This window comes from Triticum dicoccoides, chromosome 3A, assembly GCF_002162155.2.
Source record: "Triticum dicoccoides isolate Atlit2015 ecotype Zavitan chromosome 3A, WEW_v2.0, whole genome shotgun sequence".
Classification (NCBI taxonomy): Eukaryota; Viridiplantae; Streptophyta; class Magnoliopsida; order Poales; family Poaceae; genus Triticum; species Triticum dicoccoides.
Window position 1 is genome coordinate 477,239,697 of NC_041384.1, and position 19,506 is coordinate 477,259,202.

A 19,506-nucleotide genomic window follows, 5' to 3' on the forward strand; every position below is an offset into this window, starting at 1 on the left:
ATAAAAATAGAAATTGCATAAAGTAAATAGAAAGGCCCTACGCAGAGGGAAGTAGGGATTTGTAAAGGTGCCAGAGCTCATAGCGAAAAAAAGATAGACATAAAACATTTTGGGTGGCATGCCTTTCCTGTCAACAAAAACGATCGAGTAGTCCCCAATAATTTCCATGCTAGATATATCATAGGCGGTTCCCAAACAGAAAATAAAGTTTATTTCTTTTTCCACCATACTTTCACATTCCACGGCTAACCGAATCCACGGGTACCGTCCATACCAACACTTTCCAAGGAATTTATTATTTGACAACATAAAGTAAATTCATTTTTCATTTTGGGACTGGGCATCCCTAATACCTTTGCCGTACTCTCGTGTAATGACAAGTGAATAAACACTAATCTTGAGACTAACACATCTAGCATGAAAAAATATCAACCACCCCTACCGTTTCATGAGTGGTATGAGCACACAAAAAGGAAATTTATTTTGAATATTAGAGATGGCACATACAAATTTTCTTAGAATGGCACGGAAAATACCGCATATAGGTAGGTATAGTGGACTCGTATGGCAAAAACTGGGTTTCAGGATTTTGGATGCACAAGTAGTAATCTCACTTAGTACAACCAAGAAACGAAAAATCTCATAAGCCAGCATTAAGCATAACTAACACCGAATAATGCACACAAGTAGGATGTAATTTCAGTGCATAATTATTGACTTTCGTGCTTGCATAGGGAATCACAAACCTTAACATCAATATTCTTACTAAAGCATAATTACTCATCAACATGACTCACATATTATATCATCATACCACAAAACTATTACAAAGAATCAAGTTCATTTTGTCCAATGATCTTCATGAAAGTTTTTATTATATCCCTCTTGAATATCTATCACTTTGGGAGTAATTTCATATGTTGCTTTTGATAGCTCAAAAAAATCTAAGTGAAGAACATGAGCATAAAAAATTTCTTCTCTCAAAATAATTTTAGGTGAAGCATGAGAGAATTTCTTAAAAAAATTACTAACTCTCAAATAAATCTTAGTGAAGAATGAGAGCCTTTCTTCAAAAATACTAAAGCACACCGTGCTAAAAAAGATATATGTGATGCACTAGAGCAATTCCATAGCTCAGAAAGATTTAAGTGAAGCACATAGAGCAATTCTAACAAATCATAGCATAATTTTGGCTCTCTCAAATAGGTGTGTACAGCAAGGATAGATTACACAAAATAAAAGGCAAAACAAGCAAAGGCTCATACAAGACGCTCCAAGAAAAACTCATGATATGTGACGAATAAAAATATAGCTCCAAGTAAAATATCGATGGTCGTTAAAAGAAAGAGGGGATGCCACTCGGGGGCATCCCCAAACTTAGTTGCTTGTTCCTCTTTGGATAATAACTTGGGGTGCCATGGGCATCCCCAAGCTTAGGCTCTTCTTACTCCTTATTCCTTCATCCATCGTGATGTCACCCAAAACTTGAAAACTTCAATCACATAAAACTCAACAAAACCTTCGTGAGATCCGTTAGTATAACAAAGCAAATTACTACTCTAAGCACTGTTGCAAACCCATTCATATTTTATTTTTGCATTATATCTACTATATTCCAACTTTACCATGGCTTATATCCTCCAATACAAATCATAGATTCATCAAAATAAGCACACAACACAAAGAAACTAGAATGTATCAAAAAAAGAATAGTCTGTAGCAATCTGAAAACTTCGAATACTTCTATAACTTCAAAAAGTATGAAAAAACTAGGACAGCGTGGGAAATTTGTATATCAATCTTGTGTACAAAAAAATCAGAATTTTATCGCGCTTCTGTGAAAAAGTAAAATTGTTTTACTGGGCGAAAATTTTCTGTTTTTCAACAAGATCAAATCAACTATCACTCAACATGATCCCAAAGGCTTTGCTTGGCACAAACACTAATTAAAATATAAAAACACAATCATAACAGTAGCATAATTGTGCAAACACTCAAGAACAGAAAGAAAAAGACAAAAGTAAATTTTATTCATTGGGTTGCCTCCCAATAAGCGTTATCGTTTTATGCCCCTAGCTAGGCATAATGCATAGATCTAAGAGTTTTCATATTTAGTTCTAGATCCATAATATGCCCTCATGATTAATTCATATGGTGGCTTAATTATTGTTCTAGGGAAGTGTTCGATTCCCTTTCTTAGTGGAAATTCAAATTTAATATTGCCTTCTTTCATATCAATCACGACACTAGTAGTACGTAAAAACGGTCTACCATGTATAATAGGACAAGACAGATTGCAATAAATATCAAGAACAATAAAATCCATGGGCACATAATTCCTATTTGCAAGAATAAGAACATCATTAATTCTTTCCATAGGCTTTTTAATAGTAGAATCCGCCAAGTGCAAATTTAAAGAACACTCTTCGATATCTGTAAGACCAAGCACATCACATAAAGATTTCGGAATTGTAGAAACACTAGCACCCAAGTCACATAAAGCAAAACACTCATAATTTTTAATCTTGACTTTGATAGTAGGTTCCCATTCATCATGTAATTTTCTAGGGATTGAAATCTCTAATTCCAACTATTCTTCCAAAGCTTTCATCATAGCATCAACGATATGTTTAGTAAAAGCTTTATTTTGTTCATAAGCATGGGCTGAATTTATCATGGATTGCAACAAAGAAATACAATCAATCAAGGAACAATTCTCATAATTAAGTCTTTGTAATCCAAAAGAGTGGGCACATCACTAGTTAAAGTTCTGACTTCTCCAAACCCACTTTTATCAGTTCTTTCAACAAGATTTTCACCCTCCAAATTATTGGGACGCCTTCTAACTAAAGTTGACTCTTCTTGAGTCCTTCTATCATCAATTTTAATTTTAGTAAACAAAGAGTCAATAGAAGAAACACTAATCATTTTAAGATCTTCATCATTATTATGAAATCAATCGCTAGAAAACGCTCGTTCTAAAAAAAATCTCTTTTAGCCTTGAGCATAGCGGCTCTTTTCTTACTTTCATACATAGAAACATATAAAGCTTTAATTGATTCTTCAATGTTAGTCATAAAAAATTTCAACTTGATATTTTCTACGCCGTGAGAAATTCTATCTATGCTTCTAGACATATCATCAATCTTATTCAATGTTTCTTCTATCGTATCGTTGAAAACGTTTTGAGCATTGATAAATTCTTAAATATTATTCTCGAGATCAGAGGTGTTCCTATTATTATTATAAGAAGGATTACCATAGGAATTAACATAATTATTAGAGGAATTTCTCGGAAAAGGACTAGGATTAAAATTACCTCTATAAGCATTGTTATTGAAATTGTTTCGCGAGACAAAATTCACATCTATGAAATCACTATTTTGCTCAATCAAAGTAGACAAAGGCACATCATCAGGATCAATAGGAGCACTTTTATTAGCAACCAATTTCATAAGAGCATCAATGTTTTCACTCAAAGAATTCATTTCCTCAATCGAATTGACGCTTTTACTAGAAGGAGCTCTTTCGGTATGCCATTGTGAATAATTTGCCATAATATTATCAAGAAATTTAGTAGCTTCACCCTAAGTAATTGCCATAAAAGTACCTCCCACGGCGGAATCTAAAAGATTTCTAGAAACAAAGTTTAATCCCGCATAAAAAAATTTATAATCATCCAAAGATTTAAACCATGAGTAGGAAAATTTCTTAGCATCAATTTCATTCTTTCCCAAGATTGTGCAACATGTTCATGCTCAAGTTGCTTAAAATTCATGATTTATGTCCTAAGGGAAATAATTTTTGCGGGCAGAAAATACTTAGTAATAAAAACGTCCTTACACTTATCCCAACAATCGATACTATTGCGAGGCAAAGAAGAAAAACAAAATTTTGCACGATCTCGCAGAGAAAACGGGAATAATTTAAACTTCACAATATCATTGTCCACATATTTTTTCTTTTGCATATCGCATAATTCCACGAATGTGTTAAGATGGGACGCGACATCCTCATTAGGAGTACCGGAAAATTGATCTTTCGTGATGAGATTCAACAAAGCAGCATTAATATCACAAGACTCCACACTAGTGGCGGGAGGAGCAACTGGAGTGCTAATAAAATCATTATTATTTGTATTGGAAAAATCACACAACTTGATATTTTCTTGAGACATCGCAACTACGCAAACAAGAGCGCAAACAAAAACATATCTGACGAGAAAACGACGAAAAAAATGGGGCGAATAAAACGGCAATTTTTTTGTGAAGTGGAGAAGATGAAAACGAGAGGCAAATGGCAAATAATGTAAATTGTAAGTAGATGAGATTTGTGATTAGGAACCTGATAGATGTTGATGATGTCTCATCGACAAGAGCGCCATAAATTCCTTTGATGCGGCTTGAACTACGTCGGGATTTCCCCAAAGAGGAAGGGATGATGCAGTGATGTCTACTACACAACCTACTTCTTGTAGATGTTGTTGGGCCTCCAAGTGTAGAGGTTTGTAGGACAGTAGCAAATTTCCCTCAAGTGGATGACCTAAGGTTTATCAATCCGTGGGAGGCGTAGGATGAAGATGGTCTCTCTCAAACAACCCTGCAACCAAATAGCAAAGAGTCTCTTGTGTCCCCAACACACCCAATACAATGGTAAATTGTATAGGTGCACTAGTTCGGCGAAGAGATGGTGATACAAGTGCAATATGGATGGTAGATGTAGGTTTTTGTAATCTGAAAATATAAAAACAGCAAGGTAACTGCTACGTCTTGAGCTTGCGTTGGTTTTCCCCGAAGAGAAAGGGATGATGCAGCAGAGTAGCGTAAGTATTTCCCTCAGTTTTTGAGAACCAATGTATCAATCCAGTAGGAGGCCACACTCAAGTCCCTTGTACCTGCACAAAACGATATCTACTCGCAACCAACGCGATTAGGGGTTGTCAAGCCCTTCACCGTCACTTACGAGAGTGAGATCTTATAGATAGAATATTTTTGGTATTTTTGGTATAAAGATGCAAAGTAAAAAAGTAAAGGCAAAGTAAATAGCAAAACAATATTGATATGATGAGAATAGACCCGGGGGCCATAGGTTTCACTAGTGGCTTCTCTCAAGAGCATAAGTATTCTACGGTGGGTGAACAAATTACTGTTGAGCAATTGACAAAATTGAGCATAATTATGAGAATATCTAGGCATGATCATGTATATAGGCATCACGTCCGTGACAAGTAGACCGAAACGATTCTGCATCTACTACTATTACTCCACTCATCGACCGCTATCCAGCATGCATCTAGAGTATTAAGTTAAAAACAGAGTAACGCCTTAAGCAAGATGACATGATGTAGAGAGATAAATTCATGCAATATGAAATAAACCCCATCTTGTTATCCTCGATGGCAATGATGCAATATGTGCCTTGCTGCCCCTTCTGTCACTAGGAAAAGACACCGCAAGATCAAACCCAAAGCTAAGCACTTCTCCCATGGCAAGAACTACCAATCTAGTTGGCCAAACCAAACGGATAATTCGAAGAGCCTTGCAAAGATAACCAATCATACATAAAAGAATTCAGAGAAGATTCAAATATTATTCATAGATACACTTGATCATAAACCCACAATTCATCAATCTCAACAAACACGCCGCAAAAATAAGATTACATCGAATAGATCTCCATGAGAGTGGGGGAGAACTTTGTATTGAGATTCAAAGAGAGAGAAGAAGCCATCTAGCTACTAACTATGGACCCGAAGGTCTGAGGTAAACTACTCACACTTCATCGGAGAGGCTAGGATGATGTAGAAGCCCTTCGTGATGACGGCCCTCTTCCGGCGAAGCTCCGGAACAGGCCCCAAGATCGGATCTCGTGGATACGAAAAGTTGCGGCGGTGGAATTAGGTTTTTGGCTCATGTTCTGATCGTTTGAGGGTACGTGTGTATATATAGGAGGAAGAAGTACACCGGAGGAGCAACAAGGGGCCCACGAGGCAGGGGGCGCGCCCTAGGGGGGCGCCCCCCACCCTCGTGACCGCCTCATTTGTTCCTTGGAGCAGGGTCCAAGTCTCCTGGATCACGTTCGGTGAGAAAATTACGTTCCCGAAGATTTTATTCCGTTTGGACTCCGTTTGATATTCTGTTTCTCCGAAACACTGAAATAGGCAAAAAAACAGCAATTCTGGCTGGGCCTCCGATTAATAGGTTAGTCCAAAAAATAATATAAAAGTGGAAAATGAGAACGGTGTTTTGGCTCCTAGGTGCATATGCACCCATTATCAAAATACATGTTTCGAAAAGTTGAAAATTTTGGAACAAAAATCCCGCGTGTATATCTGGACATTTTATGTGTGTGCACAAGGTTTTGGTGAAAAACGGCATTTTTATGGCTTGTGTAAAAAAGATAAAGAAATGTCTTGTGAATAGTTAGAATGAAGCATCAGAAATTGTATTTTTTACACAAGCCACAAAAAATGACATTTTTCACTGAAACCTTGTGCACGCACATAAAATGTCTGGATATACATGCGGGGTTTTTGTTCCTCATTTTTTAACTTTTCAAAATGTGTATTTCGACAATGGGTGCATATGCACCTAGGAGCCAAAGGCAATTACCGAAAATGAAGCCCAATATAGTCCAAAACAGTAGATAATATAGCAAGGAGCAATCAAAAATTATAGATACGTTGGAGACGTATCAGGCATCCCCAAGCTTAATTCCTGCTCGTCCTCGAGTAGGTAAATGATAAAAAGAGAATTTTTGATGCGGAGTGCTACTTGGCATAATTTCAATGTAAATCTTCTTAATTGTGGTATGAATATTCAGATTAGAAAGATTCAAGACAAAATCTTATATTGACATAAAAATAATAATACTTCAAGCATACTAACAAAGCAATTATGTCTTCTCAAAATAACATGGCCAAAGAAAGTTATCCCTACAAAATCATATAGTCGCTATGCTCTATCTTCACCACACAAAATATTTAAATCATGCACAACCCCTATGACAAGCCAAGCAATTGTTTCATACTCTAACTTTTTCAAAACTTTTTCAATCTTCACGCAATACATGAGCGTGAGCCATGGACATAGCACTATAGGTGGAATAGAATGGTGGTTGTGGAGAAGACAAAAAGGAGAAGATAGTCTCACATCAACTAGGCGTATCAACGGCTATGGAGATGCCCATCAATAGATATCAATGTGAGTGAGTAGGGATTGCCATGCAACGGATGCACTAGAGCTATAAGTATATGAGAGCTCAAAAAGAAACTAAGTGGGTGTGCATCCAACTTGCTTGCTCATGAGGACCTAGGGCAATTTGAGGAAGCCCATCATTGGAATATACAAGCCAAGTTCTATAATGTAAAATTCCCACTAGTATATGAAAATGATAACATGAGAGACTCTCTACTATGAAGATCATGGTGCTACTTTGAAGCACAAGTGTGGTAAAAGGATAGTAACATTGTCCCTTCTCTCTTTTTCTCTCATTTTTTTGTTATATATTTTTTATATGGCCTTTCTTCTTTTTTTATTTGGGCTTCTTTGGCCTCTTTTTTTTATTTTTCGTCTGGAGTCTCATCCCGGCTTGTGGGGGAATCATAGTCCCCATCATTCTTTCCTCACTGGGACAATGCTCTAATAATGATGATCATCACACTTTTATTTTTCTTACAACTCAACAATTACAACTCGATACTTAGAACAAAATATGAATCTATATGAATGCCTCCGGCGGTGTACCGGGATATGCAATGAATCAAGAGTGACAAGTATGAAAATTATGAACGGTGGTTTTGCCACAAATACTATGTCAACTACATGATCATGCTAAGCAATATGACAATGATGGATGTGTCATGATGAACTAGATGATGGAAAGTTGCATGGCAATATATCTCGGAATGGCTATGGAAATGCCATAATAGGTAGGTATGGTGGCTGTTTTGAGGAAGGTATATGGTAGGTGTATGATACCGTGAAAGTTGCGCGGTATTAGAGAGGCTAGCAAAGGTGGAAGGGTGAGAGTGCGTATGATCCATGGACTCAACATTAGTCATAAAGAACTCATATACTTATTGCAAAAATCTAGAAGTTATCAAAGAAAAGTACTACGTGCATGCTCCTAGGGGGTAGATTGGTAGGAAAAGACCATCGCTCGTCCCTGACCGCCACTCATAAGGAAGACAATCAATAAATAAATCATGCTCCGACTTCATCACATAACGGTTCACCATACGTGCATGCCACGGGAATCACAAACTTCAACACAAGTATTCTTTAAATTCACAACTACTCCACTAGCATGACTTTAATATTATCACCTCCATATCTCAAAACAATTATCATGCTTCAATCTTTTCTTAGTATTCAACACACTCAAAAGAAAGTTTCACAAATCTTTAATACCAAGCATATTATTATTAAGCAAATTACCATGCTATTAAGAGACTCTCAAAATAATTTAAGTGAAGCATGAGAGATCAATAGTTTCTTTAAAACAAATCCACCACCATGCTCTAAAAGATCTAAGTGAAGCACATAGATCAAAATTATAACGCTCAAAGGATATAAGTGAAGCACATAGAGCAAAACTACTTAGCTCAAAAGATATAAGTGAAGCACATAGAGTATTCTATCAAATTTTAATTCATGTATGGCTCTCTCAAAAGGTGTGTACAGCAAGGATGATTGTGGCATACTAACAAACAAAGACACAAATAATATAAGACGATCCAAGCAAAATACATATCATGTTGGTGAATAAAAATATAGCTCCAAGTAAATTACTGATGGAAGTGGACGAAAGAGGGGATGCCTTCTGGGGCATCCCCAAGCTTTGACTTTTTGGTGTCCTTGGATTATCTTGGTGGTGCCATGGGCATCCCCAAGATTAGGCTCTTGCCACTCCTTGTTCCATAATCCATCAAATTCTTACCCAAAACTTGAAAACTTCACAACACAAAACTCAAAATAGAAAACTCGTGAGCTCCGTTAGCGAAAGAAAACAAAAGACCACTTCAAGGTACTGTAATGAACTCATTATTTATTTATATTGGTGTTAAACCTACTGTATTCCAACTTCTCTATGGATTATAAACTATTTTACTAGCCATAGATTCATCAAAATAAGCAAACAACACACGAAAAACAGAATCTGTCAAAAACAGAACAGTCTGTAGTAATCTGTAGCTAGCGCAAGATCTGGAACCCCAAAAATTCTAAAATAAATTTCTGGACGTGAGGAATTTACCTATAAATCATCTTAAAAAATAATTAACGAAATATCACTCTTAAAATAAAAATGGAAGCAGTTCTCGTGAGCACTAAAGTTTCTGTTTTTTACAGCATGTTCAACAAGACTTTCCCCAAGTCTTCCCAACGTTTCTACTTGGCACAAACACTAATTAAACACAAAAACACAACCAAAACAGAGTCTAAATAATTTATTTATTAGTAAACAGTAGCAAAAAGCAAGGAATAAAAGTAAAATTGGGTTGCCTCCCAACAAGCGCTATCGTTTAACGCCCCTAGCTAGGCATAACAAGCGAGGATAGATCTAGGTATTGCCATCTTTGGTATTAGACAAGGAAAGAGCAAGCTTGCTATCTATAGAATTAATATTTCTATTTTGATAAAGCACATGGACATTAATGGTAGAAGAAAGATTAAGTATGTTACAGAAGTTTGTATCTAAGCTAGCCTTTATCTCGTTAATAGATTCGTTTTGGTGAGAAAGCAAGAGAGATGTAATTTCAGTTTTCTCATTAATGGGGTGCCCAAATATAGTTTTCATCCTCTCATAAGTATCTATGGGGTCCCCTTCAAGGAATCCCCCCTCGAAAATAGAATCTAAAACTTGTTTGAACGAAGCGGGTAGCCCAACATAAAAGCTTTTTAAGTAAACCTCAATTTGATATTGGGGTACATAGCTAGCCCAGATCCTTAACAGCCTATCCCAAGCATCTTTCAAGGATTCATCAAGTAAATAGCAAAAAATTCCAGAATCATCTTCATCAAAATTACTAAGGTTCTCATTGATAACTCCGGCAAATTGATCTATAGCATTCCGATTCATGAGTTTAGATAAGATAGCAGGATTGTCTAAACTACTAGAACTTGGGAGAGAACTCCCAACTCTTTTTGGTTCTGACATGACGAGGGAAAATAGGCAAACAAAGAAAGAGAGGGAGGATAGAGAGAGAGAGAGAGGGCGAATAAAACGGCAAGGGTGAATTGGGGGAGAGGAAAACAAGAGGCAAATGGCAAATAATGTAACGCGAGAGATAGGGATTGTGATGGGTACTTGGTATATTGACTTTTTGCGTAGACTCCTTGGCAACGGCACCAGAAATCTTTCTTGCTACGTCTTGAGCTTGCGTTCGTTTTCCCCGAATAGGAAGGGATGATGCAGCAGAGTAGCGTAAGTATTTCCCTCAGTTTTTGAGAACCAAGGTATCAATCCAGTAGGAGGCCACGCTCAAGTCCCTCGTACCTGCACAAAATGATAGCTACTCGCAACCAACGCGATTAGGGGTTGTCAAGCCCTTCATGGTCACTTATGAGAGTGAGATCTGATAGATAGAATATTTTTGGTATTTTTGGTATAAAGATGCAAAGTAAAAAGTAAAGGCAAAGTAAATAGCAAAACAATATTAAAGTGATGGAGATTGATATGATGAGAATAGACCCGGGGGCCATAGGTTTCACTAGTGGCTTCTCTCAAGAGCATAAGTATTCTACGGTGGGTGAACAAATTACTGTTGAGCAATTGACAGAATTGAGCATAATTATAAGAATATCTAGGCATGATCATGTATATAGGAATCACGTCCGTGACAAGTAGACCGAAACGATTCTGCATCTACTACTGTTACTCCACTCATCGACCGCTATCCAGCATGCATCTAGAGTATTAAGTTAAAAACAGAGTAATGCCTTAAGCAAGATGACATGATGTAGAGAGATAAATTCATGTAATATGAAATAAACCCCATCTTGTTATCCTCGATGGTAACGATGCAATATGTGCCTTGCTGCCCCTTCTGTCACTGGGAAAGGACACCGCAAGATCGAACCCAAAGCTAAGCACTTCTCCCATGGCAATAACTACCAATCTAGTTGGCCAAACCAAACGGATAATTCGAAGAGACTTGCAAAGATAACCAATCATACATAAAAGAATTCAGAGAAGATTCAAATATTATTCATAGATAGACTTGATCATAAACCCACAATTCATCGATCTCAACAAACACACCGCAAAAAGAAGATTACATCGAATAGATCTCCACGAGAGAGGGGGAGAACTTTGTATTGAGATTCAAAGAGAGAGAAGAAGCCATCTAGCTACTAACTATGGACCCGAAGGTCTGAGGTAAACTACTCACACTTCATCGGAGAGGCTATGATGATGTAGAAGCCCTCCGTGATGACGGCCCTCTTTCGGCGGAGCTCCGGAACAGGCCCCAAGATGGGATCTCGTGGATACGGAAAGTTGCGGCGGTGGAATTAGGTTTTTGGCTCCTGTTCTGATTGTTTGGGGGTACGTGTGTATATATAGGAGGAAGTAGTACACTGGAGGAGCAATGAGGGGCCCACGAGGCAGGGGCGCGCCCTAGGGGGGCGCCCCCCACCCTCGTGACCGCCTCCTTTGTTCCTTGGAGCAGGGTCCAAGTCTCCTGGATCATGTTCGGTGAGAAAATCACGTTCCCGAAGATTTTATTCCGTTTGGACTCCGTTTGATATTCTGTTTCTCCGAAACACTGAAATAGGCAAAAAAAACAGCAATTCTGGGCTGGGCCTCCGGTTAATAGGTTAGTCCCAAAAATAATATAAAAGTGGAAAATAAAGCCCAATATAGTCCAAACAGTAGATAATATAGCATGGAGCAATCAAAAATTATAGATACGTTGGAGACGTATCAGTAACTAATGATAAAAGTGAGCACAAACGGTATTGCAATGGTTCGAAACAAGGCCTGGGGTTCATACTTTCACTAGTGCAAGTTCTCTTAGCAAGGATAACATAATTAGATCATATAACTATCCCTCAACATGCAACAAAGAGTCACTCCAAAGTCACTAATAGCGGAGAACAAACGAAGAGATTATTGTAGGGTACGAAACCACCTCAAAGTTATTCTTTCCGATCAATCCATTGGGCTATTCCTATAAGTGTCACAAACAGCCCTAGAGTTCGTAGTAAAATAACACCTTAAGACACAAATCAACCAAAATCCTAATGTCACCTAGATACTCCAATGTCACCTCAAGTATCTGCGGGTATGATTATACGATATGCATTAGACAATCTCAGATTCATCTATTCAACCAACACAAAGAACTTCAAAGAGTGCCCCAAAGTTTCTACCAGAGAGTCAAGACGAAAACGTGTGCCAGCCCCTATGCATAGATTCCCAAGGTCACGGAACCCGTGATACATCCATTTTGCATCATGATTTTATATTGATATTTATTGCATTATGGGATGTTATTACATATTATGTCACAATACTTATGCCTATTCTCTCTTATTTTACAAGGTTTACATGAAGAGGGAGAATGCTGGCAGCTGGGATTCTGGGCTGGAAAAGGAGCAAATATTAGAGACCTATTCTGCACATCTCCAAAAGTCCTGAAACTTCACGGGAGCACGTTTCAGAATATATATAAAATATTGGGCGAAAGAAGTACCTAAGGGGGCCCACACCCTGGCCACGAGGGTGGGGGCGCGCCCTACCCCCTGGGCGTGCTCCCTGCCTCGTGGGCTCCGTGGTGGCCCTCCGATGCCCATCTTCTGCTATATGAGGTCTTTCGTCGAGAAAAAAATCATAAGCAAGCTTTGGGGAAGAAACTCCGCCACCATGAGGCGGAACCTTGGCGAAACCAATCTAGGGCTCCGACAGAGCTGTTCTGCCAGGAAAACTTCCCTCCCAGAGGGGGAAATCATCACCATTGTCATCACCAACGATCCTCTCATCGGGAGGGGGTCAATATCCATCAACATCTTCACCAACACCATATCATCTCAAACCCTAGTTCATCTCTTGTATCCAATCTATATGACAATATATATCTTTTAGCATAAGAGATCATATGACAATATATATATATATATATATATATATATATATATATATATATATATATATATATATATGTTGTTGTTCTAAGAATGATCATGATGGCCTCATGTCGGTATTTTATTTTAGCGACACCTCTATCTCCAAACATGTGGACATATTTTTCGATTTCGGCTTTCGCTTGAGGACAAGCGAGGTCTAAGCTTGGGGGAGTTGATACGTCCATTTTGCATCATGCTTTTATATCGATATTTATTGCATTATGAGCTGTAATTACACATTATGTCACAGTACTTATGCCTATTCTCTCTTATTTTACAAGGTTTACATGAAGAGGGAGAATGCTGGCAGCTGGGATTTTGGGCTGGAAAAGGAGCAAATATTAGAGACCTATTCTGCACATCTCCAAAAGTCCTGAAACTTCACGGGAGCATGTTTCAGAATACATATAAAATATTGGGCGAAAGAAGTACCTAAAGGGGCCCACACCCTGGCCACGAGGGTGGGGGCGCGCCCTACCCCCTGGGCGCGCCCCCTGCCTCGTCGGCTCCCTGGTGGCCCTCTGATGTGCACCTTCTGCTATATGAGGACTTTCGTCGAGAAAAAATCATAAGCAAGCTTTGGGGAAGAAACTCCGCTACCATGAGTCGAAACCTTGGCGGAACCAATCTAGGGCTCCGGCAGAGCTGTTCTGCCGGGGAAACTTCCCTCTGGGAGGGGGAAATCATCACCATCATCATCACCAACGATCCTCTCATCGGGAGGGGGTCAATATCCATCAACATCTTCACCAGCACCATCTCATCTCAAACCCTAGTTCATCTCTTGTATCCAATCTTTGTATCCAAATCTCAGATTGGTACCTGTGGGTTGCTAGTAGTGTTGATTACTCCTTGTAGTTGATGCTAGTTGGTTTACTTGGTGGAAGATCATATGTTCAGATCCATTATGCATATTAATACCCCTCTGATTATGAACATGAATATGCTTTGTGATTAGTTACGTTTGTTCCTGAGGACATGGGAGAAGTCTTGCTATAAGTAGTCATGTGAATTTGGTATTCGTTCGATATTTTGATGAGATGTATGTTGCCATCCCTCTAGTGGTGTCATGTGAACGTCGACTACATGACACTTCACCATTGTTTGGGCCTAGAGGGAGGCATTGGGAAGTAATAAGTAGATGATGGGTTGCTAGAGTGACAGAAGCTTAAACCCTAGTTTATGTGTTGCTTCGTAAGGGGTTGATTTGGATCCATATGTTTCATGCTATGGTTAGGTTTACCTTAATACTTCTGTTGTAGTTGCAGATGCTTGCAATTGGGGCTAATCATAAGTGGGATGCTTGTCCAAGTAAGGACAGTACCCAAGCACCGGTTCACCCACATATCAAATTATCAAAGTACCGAACGCGAATCATATGAACGTGATGAAAACTAGCTTGACGATAATTCCCATGTGTCCTTGGGAGCGCTTTCCTTCATATAAGAGTTTGTCCAGGCTTGTCCTTTGCTACAAAAAGGATTGGGCCATCTTGCTGCACCTTATTTACTTTTATTACTTGCTACTCATTACAAATTACCTTATCACAAAACTATCTGTTACCGATAATTTCAGTGCTTGCAGAGAATACCTTACTGAAAACTGCTTATCATTTCCTTCTGCTCCTCGTTGGGTTCGACACTCTTACTTATCAAAAAGGCTATGATAGATACCCTACACTTGTGGGTCATCAAGACTCTTTTCTGGCGCCATTGCCGGGGAGTGAAGTGCCTTTGGTAGGTGGAATTTGGTAAGGAAAAATTTATATAGTGTGCTGAAATTTACTGTCACTTGTTACTATGGATCATAATCCTTTGAGGGGCTTGTTCGGGGTATCTTCACCCTGACCAGTAGAGCAAAGAGTTGCTCCTCAACCTACTGAAAATGTTTACTTTGAAATTCCTTCGGGTATGATAGAGAAACTGCTAGCTAATCCTTTTGTAGGAGATGGAACATTGCATCTCGGCACCTAATATATGTGGATGAAGTTTGTGGATTATTTAAGCTTGTAGGTATGCCCGAGGATGTTATCAAGAAGAAGGTCTTCCCTTTATATTTGAAGGGAGAGGCATTGATATGGTATAGGCTATGTGATGATATGGGATCATGGGACTACAAGCGATTGAAATTGGAACTTCATCAGAAGTTTTATCCTATGCATCTTGTTCATCGTGATCATAATTATATATATAATTTTTGTCCTCGCGAAGGAGAAAGCATTGCTCAAGCTTGGGGGAGGCTTAAGTCAATGTTATATTCATGCCCCAATCATGATCTCTCAAAAGAAATGATTATTCAAAAAAATTATACTCGGCTTTCTCTCAGTAATCGCTCCATGCTCGATACTTCTTGTACTGGATCTTTTATGATGAAGACTATTGAATTCAAATGGGATTTATTGAAAAGAATTAAACGCAACTCTGAAGATTGTGACCTCGATGAAGGTAAGGAGTCAGGTATAACACCTAAGTTTGATTGTGTTAAATCTTTTATGGATACCGATGCTTTCCATGAATTTAGCACTAAATATGGACTTGACTCTGAGATAGTAGCTTCTTTCTGTGAATCCTTTGCTACTCATGTTGATCTCCCTAAGGAGAGGTGGTTTAAATATAATCCTCCCATTGAAGTAAAAGTAGTTGCACCTATTAAAGTTGAAGAAAAGACTATAACTTATGATGGTCCTGTTGTTCCTGCTGCTTATATTGAGAAACCACCTTTCCCTCTTAGAATAAAGAATCATGCTAAAGCTTCAACTGTGGTTAACAAAATTAATATTAAGACACCTAAACCCCCTAATCAAATTAAAGTTGAACCTAGTATTGCTATGGTTAAAGATCTCTTGCATGTTATTTACTTCTGCAATGAAGCTGCTAGAATTGCTAGACCTAATGCTAAAAATAAACATAGACCTGTTGTAGGCATGCCTGTTATTTCTGTTAAAATAGGAGATCATTGTTATCATAGTTTATGTGATATGGGTGCTAGTGCAAGTGCAATACCTCATTCCTTATACAAAGAAATTATGCATGATATTGCACCTGCTGACATAGAAGATATCAATGTTACCATTAAACTTGCCAATAGAGATACTATTTCACCGATTGAGATTGTTAGAGATGTTGAAGTCTTGTGTAGGAAAGTTAAATATCCTGCTGATTTTCTTGTTCTTGGTTCCCCACAAGATGACTTTTGTCCCAATATATTTGGTAGACCCTTCTTGAATACTGTTAATGCTAAGATAGACTGCAATAAGGATATTGTTTCTGTTGGTTTAGGGGATATGTCTCATGATTTTAATTTTGCTAAATTTCATAGACAACCTCATGATAAAGAATTGCCTAGTAAAGATGAAATTATTGGTCTTGCTTCTATTGTCGTGCCTCCTACTGATCCTTTAGAACAATATTTGCTAGACCATGAAAATGATATGTTCATGAATGAAAAAAAGGAAAATAGATGAGGTATTCTTTAAACAGGGACCTATTCTAAAACACAACTTGCCTGTTGAAATCCTAGGGGATCCTCCTCCACCCAAGGGTGATCCCGTGTTTGAGCTTAAACCATTGCCTCATACTCTTAAATATGCTTATCTTGATGAAAAGAATATATATCCTGTTATTATTAGTGCTAATCTTTCAAAACATGAAGAAGAGAGATTATTGAAAACTCTAAAGAAGCACCGTGCTGCTATTGGATATACTCTCGATGATCTTAAGGGCATTAGTCCCACTTTATGTCAACACAAAATAAATTTGGAGAAAGACGCCAAACCAGTTATTGATCACCAAAGATGGCTAAATCCTAAGATGAAAGAAGTGGTAAGAAAAGAAATATTAAAGCTCCTTGGAGAAGGTATAATTTATCCCGTTGTTGATAGTCAGTGGGTAAGCCCTGTCCATTGTGTCCCTAAGAAAGGAGGTATTCCTGTAGTTCCTAATGATAAAGATGAATTGATTCCGCAAAGAATTATTATAGGTTATAGGATGGTAATTGATTTCCGCAAATTAAATAAAGCTACTAAAAAAGATAATTACCCTTTGCCTTTGATTGATCAAATGCCAGAAAGATCATCCAAACATACACATTTTTCCTTTCTAGATGGTTACTCTGGTTTCTCTCAAATACTGGTGTCAGCTGATGATCAAGAAAGGACTACTTTTACTTGCCCTTTCGGTACCTTTGCTTATAGATGTATGCCTTTTGGTTTATGTAATGCACATGCTACCTTTCAAAGATGCATGATGGCTATATTCTCTGACTTTTGTGAAAATATCTGTGAAGTTTTCATGGATGATTTCTTTGTTTATGGATCCTCTTTTGATGATTGCTTGAGCAACCTTGATCGAGTTTTGCGGAGATATGAAGAAACTAACCTTGTCTTGAATTGGGAGAAGTGCCACTTTATGGTTAATGAAGGTATTGTCTTGGGGCATAAAATTTCTGAAAGAGGTATTGAAGTTGACAAAGCTAAAGTTGATGCTATTGAAAAGATGTCGTGTCCCAAGGACATCAAAGGTATAAGAAGTTTCCTTGGTCATGCCGGTTTTTATAGGAGGTTCATTAAGGAGTTTTCTAAAATTTCTCGACCTCTGACTAATCTCTTACAAAAAGATGTCCCTTTTGTCTTTGATGATGATTGTGTAGAAGCATTTGAAATACTTAAGAAAGCTTTGGTTTCTGCACCTATTGTTCAACCTCCTGATTGGAATCTTCTGGTGAAGCTGGCCATCATGTGGAATGAAGGGGCTCTCCGGGAGAAAGTATTTACGAGAACCTAGAGTTAGAGTTAGCAAAACCATTTAACCTCAACAGAAGAGAGATTAGAGTCCCAAAGCATAGACGAGGAATAAAAGATCCTAATACCACCCAATGGCGACGTGGACCCATGGGCCGCACAGCCATGTTAGTAAAACAGTTTCCATCGACTAGACTCAACTTCGGCCAAGGAGTTAGAAAGGGGGCTACCTACAGGCAGTCGGCTCTGATACCAACTTGTGCGCCCTCGATTCAATCGTACACTAATCATACATGCAAATGTGTACGATCAAGATCAAGGACTCACGGGAAGATATCACAACACAACTCTAGACACAAATTAAAATATTACAAGCTTTATATTACAAGCCAGGGGCCTCGAGGGCTCGAATACATAAGCTCAAATACACAAGAGTCAGCGGAAGCAACAATATCTGAGTACAGACATGAGTTAAACAAGTTTGCCTTAAGAAGGCTAGCACAAAAGCAACATCGATCGAAAAGGCAAGGCCTCCTGCCTGGGAGCCGCCTAACTACTCCTGGTCGTTGGCGCTCTTCACGTAGTAGTAGGCACCCTCAGGGTAGTAGTAGTCATCAGTGACGTCGTCTGGCTCCTGGGATTCGTCATCTGGTCGCAACAATCGGGTATGGGGGAAAAGAGGTAGCAAAGCAGCCGTGAGTACTCATCCAAAGTACTCGCAAGACTTACATCAGAACTAAGCTAAGTATGCATACTTATCAAAGGAATGGGTTGTATCTGTGGACTAAACTGCAGAATGCCAGAAGGGAAGGGGAAAGCCTAGCCTATCGAAGACTAGCATCTTCAAGCATCTTGCAGCATTTAGAAGAGTACAGATCAACATAATGTAAAGTAGTAGCAGTGTTATCAACCTCGGCCAGAGATCCTTTCTCGACTCCCTACGAGAAAACAATCCCAGACCCATACTATCCATTTCTCATCACAAGTATCCAGTTCTAGTTGTATCGATCGGGATACAACTCCAAGTGTCCGTTATCGTAGGACAGGCTATCGATAGATGTTTTCTTCCTTGCAGGGGTGCACCAACTTACCCACCATGCTCGATTAACTTCGGCCGGACACACTTTCCTGGGTCATGCCCGGCCTCGGCCAAACAATACGCCGCAACCCGACCTAGGCTTAATAGAGAGGCCAGCACGCCGGCTAAACCTATGCCCCCATGGGTCATGGGCCATCTCCCCGGGAACTCCTACACGTTGCGTGGGCGGCCGATGAGCAGACCTAATTACCTCCTTCAAAAAGGCAGGTGCTTACGCAGTCCAACTTGGCGCGCGCCGCTTAGTCGCTGACGTCTATTAAACTTCGACTGATGTATACGACGCAGAACGCCCATACTATGCCCACGTGATGGTTAGTGCTATCAGCCAGAGGCCCCTCGAAACAAATATCCAAATCGTAGTGGATTAGGAACGCGCGGTAACAAGCAAAGACTCACGAAAGATGTGACCCCATCGCCCCATCTCGAGTACTTGCGGCAAGGGCTAAGAATGCCCGGCCATGCCTCATAAGTATATCGCGGGCACCTTCCAGGTCAACCCGACTCCACATCACTCGCTATTAAGCTCGCACGGGTACCCCTCA